We start from the raw sequence: 10,000 nt of genomic DNA, 5'->3' as shown, positions 1-10,000 counted from the left end.
GTTTTTGTTTGTTGTTAGTCGGGTAGTCTTTTCCTTTTTTGGTAACAAAGCAAGAAAGATCTCATTTTACCTTAATGAACAAGAAGTATAACACCCCAAAATGGATCGTGCTATTTATCAAAATATCGTTAAGCCTTTGTTAGTAGAAGATCCGCTTCCAGTAATATTTTGGATGAAGCAGCATGGACTTTTAAGAAGAGAGTTAAAGTGCCAGCACTGTGATAAGAATATGAAATGGACTAACCGTTCTGTACTACAAGATAAATATGCATGGAAGTGCCAGTTCAAAGACTGTGAGAAATATCAGCAATATGAAAGCATTCGCAAACGATCATTTTTCTTCCGTTCCAAACTTTCATTGCAGAAGTGGGTTGAAGCGATTTTCTATTGGTGTGAGCAAACTAGTGTAACTCACTCGGTTAATTTTCTGAATCTTTCAAGAGTGACTGTCATTGATATCCATAATTTCTGTCGGGATGTGTGTTCTAAATACTTCGAAAACAATCCAATCAAGCTAGGTGGGTCTGGTGTAACGGTACAGATTGACGAGTCTTGCTTTTCGCATAAACCAAAATTTCACAGAGGACGGGCACCAATCAAACCCCTGTGGGTTTTTGGCATTGTGGATACTTCAACAACACCGTCGCTAGGATACATGGAAATAGTCGAGTCTCGAAACGCACATACACTCTTGCCAATAATTAGGAAAGTTGTTTACCCTCAAACGGTTGTACATAGTGATCAGTGGAAGTCTTATTATAATATAGAAAAAGAACTAGGTCTCTCACATTATACAGTCAATCATTCGTTAAACTTTGTTGATAAAACTACTGGTGTGCACACGCAAGCAATAGAGAGCTATTGGAATAAAATAAAGGCACATATTAAAAGCATGCGTGGCTGTAAACGAGAATTCTTGAATTCTTATCTGCATGAATATATGTGGCGTGAAAGAAATAGCACTAATACATTTTTTGCTTTTTGTGGTGCTATCGCTAATCAATACAAATTGAATTAGTTATGATTTTATCGTTTTTGTTTTTATATAAATAGATTTCCCATATTTAATTCATTTATAACTTGCATTTATGTATTTATAAATAAATGTTTGACATTTTACTTTTTACTCGCATTTATAACTTGCATTTATGTATTTATAAATAAATATTTGACATTTTACTTTTTGTTTTTGTTTCCATCATTTATTTTATTTATGAGGTTACTCAACTTAACAAGTTCGATTATAAGGTTATCCAACTTTACAAGTTTGGTTGTTGGGTTATTCATCTTTACAAGAGGTCCCATGGGTTACCCAACTTTACAAGATCCGAATAGCGTACCCAAGTGTACCCTCAAGTAAGAGAACTCTAACCCAAGACGGTGGAACACCATGGGACAGAGGCTATGGCACTACCCAAGAATAAAGAACAAAGGTTTGATTTTGGAGTGTCCTTCTCCTAGAAGACCTACTTACCATAGGTAAAGAGTCTCTTCTACCCTTACCAAGAGGAAAGTGGCCACTGAATAATTAGAGTGTAGTAGTTAACCCCTTTGATGAAGAAGAATTGTTGGCCACGGGAATTCCTGTCATTGCACTCTGTCACACCCTTACTGAGTGGAGAGTTCCTGTGTGTAGCTCCGCTTCCACTGATATCAAATCGCCTTACACTATCTGTTTGGTTACTCGCCGCCCAGTAAGGGTATGCATTTCAACAGAACATGGTGTGCAAGGAAATTATGTGTCCAACTGTACAGCTGACAGACGTCGCGTTAGGTTCATGTGAAGTGTACAGAAATTAATTAAGCCTACTATACAGAGATAAATTTACCTTATATGTACAGTACAAGGATGATAAGAATCTACATATACACACACACACATGTACTGCACGTGTTTCACACACTTGTACACTGTAACGGTATTTTATTTTTATTGTACATCTTGCTTTACACCTCATTGTTAACAGAACTGGTTTAAGCCTGTCTTTTCATGAATTGATATTTGAATTTTTGTGACCCTCCATCATCGCCTCTCAGTTACAACCTAACTGCTCGCTCGCGCGTGTACACACACACACACACACACCCCTTCTGGGATCTCAAATGAGAAGTAGTAAATCTCTGTCATATCTTATACGTCAATAGTTTCAGGCCATTATGAAATCTTAAAAACTGCAACTTACAGATTTCTTTGGAAATACTAAGTTGGTTTATTCCTAAGCTGATATTTGTTAACAAGAAGGTTTTTTGAAGATGGACTGTTATCATTTGTTTCTATAATGATTCAAGAATTAACCAGTTTTTATGACACTTTACAAATTGGGCTGTTGTCATGTGCGTAAGTTAAAACTTTTTTAATTAAATGGTGAACCACAAAGTTATTACTAAATATCTGTACAAATAAGTATGTTTTGTATCGTTTTCTGTTGCTGTTTTCGTAAGACTTTTCTGTAATTTTCAGCATATTTTCTAATGTAATGTTATTTTTATAATCTCTTGTCTATATTCTTAATTACATATATATTTCATCGACGATATAAATTTTAAACCTATTTGGATTTTGACGTATGTACTTTATTACTGAGGCCAAAAGAAATGTCATTTGCAGAAATATTGGCAAGTTTATAAGTTGATTAAAAAAGGGTGAAAGTTAACGTCTCAAGGACACCCGTTATCTATAAAAAAGAAAAAAAAGAAAACCAGTCCAAATACATATTAGTCGTCTTGACATTTGAGCCATTGATAAAGGATTACACACATCCCTTTCCGAAAGTCATCAGTGTCTAACCATTTTGGTTCGTCCTGTTTTTACTCTACCACGTTTTGAATGGAATTGTCTCGTTGCCATTCATTCAACAAAGTTTAAATACAATAAAAATTTCCTTTATTGACATCCCTATCTTAACTCTTTACCCGTTAATTCTCTTCAAATTCTTGACTACGTTCAAGTTATTTAACCTTAGATACACTTCTTCAATTGGTAATTGTTATAAGTATCGAGATAACCTGAAATGTAATGATTGCTCAATATTTTTCTCCTTGTTCCTCACATTGCTATGAGACATTGTGAACTTCTGTAATACTAAGTTTTGTAGATAGAGACTAGCCATTTGCATACTTGTGTGTGTTATTACCTCCGCCAACGAAGTTGGAAGGTGGTTATATTTTACCCATTGTTTGTGTGTGTGTTTGTGAACTGCTTCCTGGCCTCAATTTTAGTCGTAGGGTAAATGAAACATAGGGATTAACTGTCATGTAAAAAGCTGAAAATTATTAAATTTTGGAAAGTCAGGGTCAAGGTCACGATCAAGCAAAATGTCCAATTCACGTAATCGGCCATAAATTTGGACATCGTTGCCACAGAGACTTCCAACTAGATTCTTATTTGGGTGTATGAAAATCCACGCCAATTAATACATGTTAAGGTAAAAGGTCTTGGCCAAGGCCGAGCAAAAGGTTGAGAAATAAGCTGCCGCGTCAGAGGTTTGCGCTCTACTGGGTGCCCCTCTAGTTTTCTCTTAGAAAGACACAAAAACTTGGTGTTTTGTATGGTAATGGGAGACCATATATGATTTAAAACTACTAAAATGTATATAATACTTTGATTTGAAAAAAGCATATGTCTTAATACTTCTTTCACTCCAACAATTACACATTTGATCATTTCCTCATCTACATTGTTATATCTATATGTCTATGTTCTGAGATTACACATTCCCTTATTTAAGATTTACCTCTAAGTCTCTGTGCTTAGAATTCCAATGTCTTCAATATTTATCTCCTGGTCTCTTTATTTAAAACTCCCTTGTCTTTCTTTAACGTCTATATCCAGGTCTGTATTTAAAACTCCCATGTCTTTCTTTAACACCTATCTCCAGGTCTGTATTTAAAACTCCCATGTCTTTCTTTAACACCTATCTCCAGGTCTGTATTTAAAACTCCCATGTCTTTCTTTAACATCTATCTCCAGGTCTGTATTTAAAACTCCCATGTCTTTCTTTAACATCTATCTCCAGGTCTGTATTTAAAACTCCCATGTCTTTCTTTAACATCTATCCCCAGGTCTGTATTTAAAACTCCCATGTCTTTCTTTAACATCTATCTCCAGGTCTCTATTTAAAACTCCCATGTCTTTCTTTAACATCTATCTCCAGGTCTCTATTTAAAACTCCCATGTCTTTCTTTAACATCTATCTCCAGGTCTGTATTTAAAACTCCCATGTCTTTCTTTAACATCTATCCCCAGGTCTGTATTTAAAACTCCCATGTCCTTCTTTAACATCTATCCCCAGGTCTGTATTTAAAACTCCCATGTCCTTCTTTAACATCTATCCCCAGGTCTGTATTTAAAACTCCCATGTCCTTCTTTAACATCTATCTCCAGGTCTCTATTTAAAACTCCCATGTCTTTCTTTAACATCTATCTCCAGGTCTGTATTTAAAACTCCCATGTCTTTCTTTAACATCTATCCCCAGGTCTGTATTTAAAACTCCCATGTCTTTCTTTAACATCTATCTCCAGGTCTGTACTTAGAACTCCCATGTCTTTCTTTAACATCTATCTCCTGCTCTCTGTATTTAGAACTCCCATGTCTTTCTTTAACATCTATCTCCTGCTCTCTGTATTTAAAACTCCCATGTCTTTCTTTAACATCTATCTCCAGGTCTGTATTTAGAACGCCCACGTCTTTCTTTAATATCTATCTCCAGGTCTGTATTTAAAACTCCCATGTCCTTCTTTAACATCTATCTCCAGGTCTGTATTTAAAACTCCCATGTCTTTCTTTAACATCTATCTCCAGGTCTGTATTTAAAACTCCCATGTCTTTCTTTAACATCTATCTCCAGGTCTGTATTTAAAACGCCCACGTCTTTCTTTAATATCTATCTCCAGGTCTGTATTTAAAACTCCCATGTCCTTCTTTAACATCTATCTCCAGGTCTGTATTTAAAACGCCCACGTCTTTCTTTAACATCTATCTCCAGGTCTGTATTTAAAACGCCCACGTCTTTCTTTAACATCTATCTCCAGGTCTGTATTTAAAACGCCCACGTCCTTCTTTAACATCTATCTCCAGGTCTGTATTTAAAACTCCCACGTCCTTCTTTAACATCTATCCCCAGGTCTGTATTTAAAACTCCCATGTCCTTCTTTAACATCTATCTCCAGGTCTGTATTTAAAACTCCCATGTCCTTCTTTAACATCTATCCCCAGGTCTGTATTTAAAACTCCCATGTCCTTCTTTAACATCTATCCCCAGGTCTGTATTTAAAACTCCCATGTCTTTCTTTAACATCTATCTCCAGGTCTCTATTTAAAACTCCCATGTCTTTCTTTAACATCTATCTCCAGGTCTGTATTTAAAACTCCCATGTCTTTCTTTAACATCTATCCCCAGGTCTGTATTTAAAACTCCCATGTCTTTCTTTAACATCTATGTCCAGGTCTGTACTTAGAACTCCCATGTCTTTCTTTAACATCTATCTCCTGCTCTCTGTATTTAAAACTCCCATGTCTTTCTTTAACATCTATCTCCTGCTCTCTGTATTTAAAACTCCCATGTCTTTCTTTAACATCTATCTCCTGCTCTCTGTATTTAAAACTCCCACGTCTTTCTTTAACATCTATCTCCAGGTCTGTATTTAAAACTCCCATGTCCTTCTTTAACATCTATCTCTAGGTCTGTATTTAAAACTCCCATGTCCTTCTTTAACATCTATCCCCAGGTCTGTATTTAAAACTCCGATGTCTTTCTTTAACATCTATCTCCAGGTCTGTATTTAGAACTCCCATGTCTTTCTTTAACATCTATCTCCAGGTCTGTACTTAGAACTCCCATGTCTTTCTTTAACATCTATCTCCTGCTCTCTGTATTTAAAACTCCCATGGGTTTCTTTAACATCTATCTCCGGCTCTCTGTATTTAAAACTCCCATGTCTTTCTTTAACATCTATCTCCGGCTCTCTGTATTTAAAACTCCCATGTCTTTCTTTAACATCTATCTCCGGCTCTCTGTATTTAAAACTCCCATGTCTTTCTTTAACATCTATCTCCTGCTCTCTGTATTTAAAACTCCCATGTCTTTCTTTAACATCTACCCCCAGGTCTGTATTTAAAACTCCCATGTCTTTCTTTAACATCTACCCCCAGGTCTGTATTTAAAACTCCCACGTCTTTCTTTAACATCTATCTCCAGGTCTGTATTTAAAACGCCCATGTCTTTCTTTAACATCTATCTCCAGGTCTGTATTTAAAACTCCCATGTCTTTCTTTAACATCTATCTCCAGGTCTGTATTTAAAACTCGTATGTCTTTATTAGGTATTTATCTATTCAGGTCTTTTTACAGTATCAGTGTCTATCTCTAAGATTTTTCTGTCGCTATATTTAGAACACCCCTGTCTGTTTTCAGGATTTATCCCTAGATGTCTGTATTTAGAATGCTTATGTTATTCTTTTGGATTTATTTATCGTTAGGCCTCTTATTATAGCAACAATGTCTTTCTTTTGGATTTATCTATGTCTGTATTTAGAATGCCTATGTTATTCTTTTGGATTTATTTATCGTTAGCCTTTGTTATAACAACAATGTCTTTCTTTCGGATTTATCTATGTCTGTATTTAGAATGCCTATGTTATTCTTTTGGATTTATTTATCGTTAGCCTTTGTTATAACAACAATGTCTTTCTTTCGGATTTATCTATGTCTGTATTTAGAATGCCTATGTTATTCTTTTGGATTTATTTATCGTTAGCCTTTGTTATAACAACAATGTCTTTCTTTCGGATTTATCTATGTCTGTATTTAGAATGCCTATGTTATTCTTTTGGATTTATTTATCGTTAGCCTTTGTTATAACAACAATGTCTTTCTTTCGGATTTATCTATGTCTGTATTTAGAATGCCTATGTTATTCTTTTGGATTTATTTATCGTTAGCCTCTATTGTAGTAACAATGTCTTTAGGATTTATCTATGTCTGTATTTAGAATGCCTATGTTATTCTTTTGGATTTATTTATCGTTAGGCCTCTATTATAGCAACAATGTCTTTAGGATTTATCTATGTCTGTATTTAGAACGTCCGTATCTATCTGCGAGATATTATCTATAGGCCTGAGTATTTAGAACACCTATTTATTTCTTGGGAATATATCTCTAAGAAATTGTATTTTCTGGGGATCGTATTTAAACGCCCATGTCTTTCTTTAGTATTTATCTGTAGGTCTCTCTATACAAAGCACCTGCTTTATTATTATTATTATTATTATTATTATTATTATTTGCTAAGCTACAACCCTAGCTGGAAAAGCAAAATGCTATAAGCCCAGGGGCCCCAACAGGGGAAATAGCCCAGTAAGGAAAGGAAAGAAGGAAAAATAAAATATTTTAAGAAGAGTAACATTAAAATAAATATTTCCTATATAAACTATGAAAACTTTAACAAAACAAGAGGAAGAGAAATTAAATAGAATAGTGTGCCTGATTGTACCCTCAAGCAAGAGAACTCTAACCCAAGACAGTGGAAGACCATGGTACAGAGGCTATGGCACTACCCAAGACTAGAGAACAATGGTTTGATTTTGGAGTGTCCTTCTCCTAGAAGAGCTGCTTACCATAGCTAAAGAGTCTCTTCTACCCTTACTAAGAGGAAAGTAGCCACAGAACAAATACAGTGCAGTAGTTAACCCCTTGAGCGAAGAAGAATTGTTTAGTAACCTCAGTGTTGTCAGGTGTGTGAGGACAGAGGAGAATCTGTTAAGAATAGGCCAGACTATTCGGCGTATGTGTAGGCAAAGAGAAAGAACCGTAACCAAAGAGAAGGATCCAACGTAGTACTGTCTGGCCAGTCAAAGGACCCCATAACTCTCTGGCGGTAGTATTTCAACGGGCGGCTGGTGCCTAGGATTAATCTCTAGGAGTCTATATTAAGCACACCCATATCTCTTTTATGACTTATCTTTAGGTTTGTGCTTAGAGCGCCCATGTCTGTTTTCAGAAATTATCGAGAAGTCTGTATTCAGAATGTCTATTACTTTTTTTTAGGGTTTATCTATATGTCTTTAATTAGAAAGCCCCACGTCTCTTTAAAATTTGCATTTTTTATTAAATACCTATCGAATGGAAATTGACAGATTGATAAAGGTTATTATTATTATTATTATTATTATTATTATTATTATTAGCCAAGCTACAATCCTAGTTAGGAAAGCAAGATGCTATACGCCCAAGGGCTCCAACAGGGAAAAAAAGCCCATTGAGGAAAGGAAACAAGGAAATAATTAAACGGTATGAGAAGTAATGAAAAATTAAAATAAAATATTCAAAAAAGCATTAACAACATTAAAACAGATAATTCGTATATAGACTATAAAAACACTTGCTTCAACTTTGAACTTTTGAAGTTCCACTGATTCAACTACCCGATTAGGGAGATCATTCCACAACTTGGCCACAGCAGGAATAAAACTTCTAGCATATTGTTTAGTATTGAGCCTCATGATGGAGAAGACCCGACTATTAGAATTAACTGCCTGCTTACCTAGTAATTCATGATGTGGGATGTGTATAAATCTTATAGTCTTTTTTGAGTCTGAATTATGAGGTCTCATTATTCCTGCTGCTGCCTCCGATGCCTTAGATGACCGCGGAGGTAGCAGCAGTAGGGGATTCAGCATTATGAAGCTCATCCGTGGTGGATAATGTGGGAGGGTGGGTTGTGGCACCCTAGCAGTACCAGCTGAACTCGGTTGAGTCCCTTGTTAGGCTGGGAGGAACGTAGAGAGTAGAGGTCCCCTTTTTTGTTTTGTTTCATTTGTTGATGTCGGCTACCCCCCAAAATTGGGGGAAGTGCCTTGGTATATGTATGTATGTATTATTCCTGCAAGTTCATTTAACAGTTGCTTTGAAGTCGTGCGTAGAAGCTGAGGTATAAGGAATCACCCTCTTTAAATTAAAGGGAATTGGCAAGGTGAATACTCACTTGCCAGCGTACATGAACACCTCAGAGTTTGACATAGATGTACACAGTGTTCAATTTAGGGAAGTCTCTCTCTCTCTCTCTCTCTCTCTCTCTCTCTCTCTCTCTCTCTCTCTCTCTCTCATTAGTCTGCAGTTTTGTCTTAATGACATGACTTCTCTCAATATATATATATATATATATATATATATATATATATATATATATATATATATATACACACACTTTTGTATCTGTTTGAATGCATATATGTATACATAATTATATAATATATTGATATTTATGTCTACATATGTGGGCTGTGTGCGCATTAACATATATATATATATATATATATATATATATATATATATATATATATATATATATATATATATATATATATATGTGTGTGTGTGTGTGTATGTGTGTGTGTGTGTGTGTGTTTGTAAGTATGTGTATATAGTATGTGCGTAGTCTGTGTATATGCATATTAGTATATTTATACTGTATTTACATGAGTATGTGTATGCGCATATATTCATATATGTTTGTCATGTAAAAATATACTACATTATACGAGCGCGAGTTGTATGTGATACGATCATGTAATCCATTTTACTCTCGTGTGTAGTATTTGATTGAAGGAAATCTTTGGTTTGATTAATTGAATGCAATCCATAGCGTAATAGCTGCCGATTATAATAATAACGTGTGCCTGACCTTAAAGTGTTTTAGCAAGTGTGGACCATTCTAATAACTAGAGGGGCACTCAGTGTTGTGCAGACCTCCACTGCGGCAGCTTATTTCTCGACCTTTTGCTTGACCTTGACCTGTGACCTTAACATGTATTAATTGGAGTGGATTTTTATACATCAAATATGAACCAAGTTTGAAGTCTCTGTGACAATGATGTCCAAACTTATGGCTGATTACGAGAATTGAACATTTGCTCGACCTTGACCTTTGACCTTAACATGTATTAATTGGAGTGGATTTTTATACACTCAATTATGAACCAAGTTTGAAGTCTCTGTGACA

At 35.4% G+C, this 10,000-nt stretch overlaps 1 protein-coding gene across 2 annotated transcripts in view; it reads left to right on the top strand.

Annotated features, from left to right (window-relative positions):
- The window catches only part of LOC137645360 (heme-binding protein 2-like), a 95,253-nt gene that overhangs the window by 73,199 nt on the left and 12,054 nt on the right, over positions 1–10,000 (top strand). The gene's annotated exons all lie outside the window — the stretch shown is intronic.

The sequence above is a fragment of the Palaemon carinicauda genome, chromosome 1 (genome assembly GCF_036898095.1).
Source record: "Palaemon carinicauda isolate YSFRI2023 chromosome 1, ASM3689809v2, whole genome shotgun sequence".
NCBI lineage: Eukaryota > Metazoa > Arthropoda > Malacostraca > Decapoda > Palaemonidae > Palaemon > Palaemon carinicauda.
Note: the sequence above shows the minus strand (reverse complement) of the source record. Positions and strands in the feature narration are given on the sequence as shown.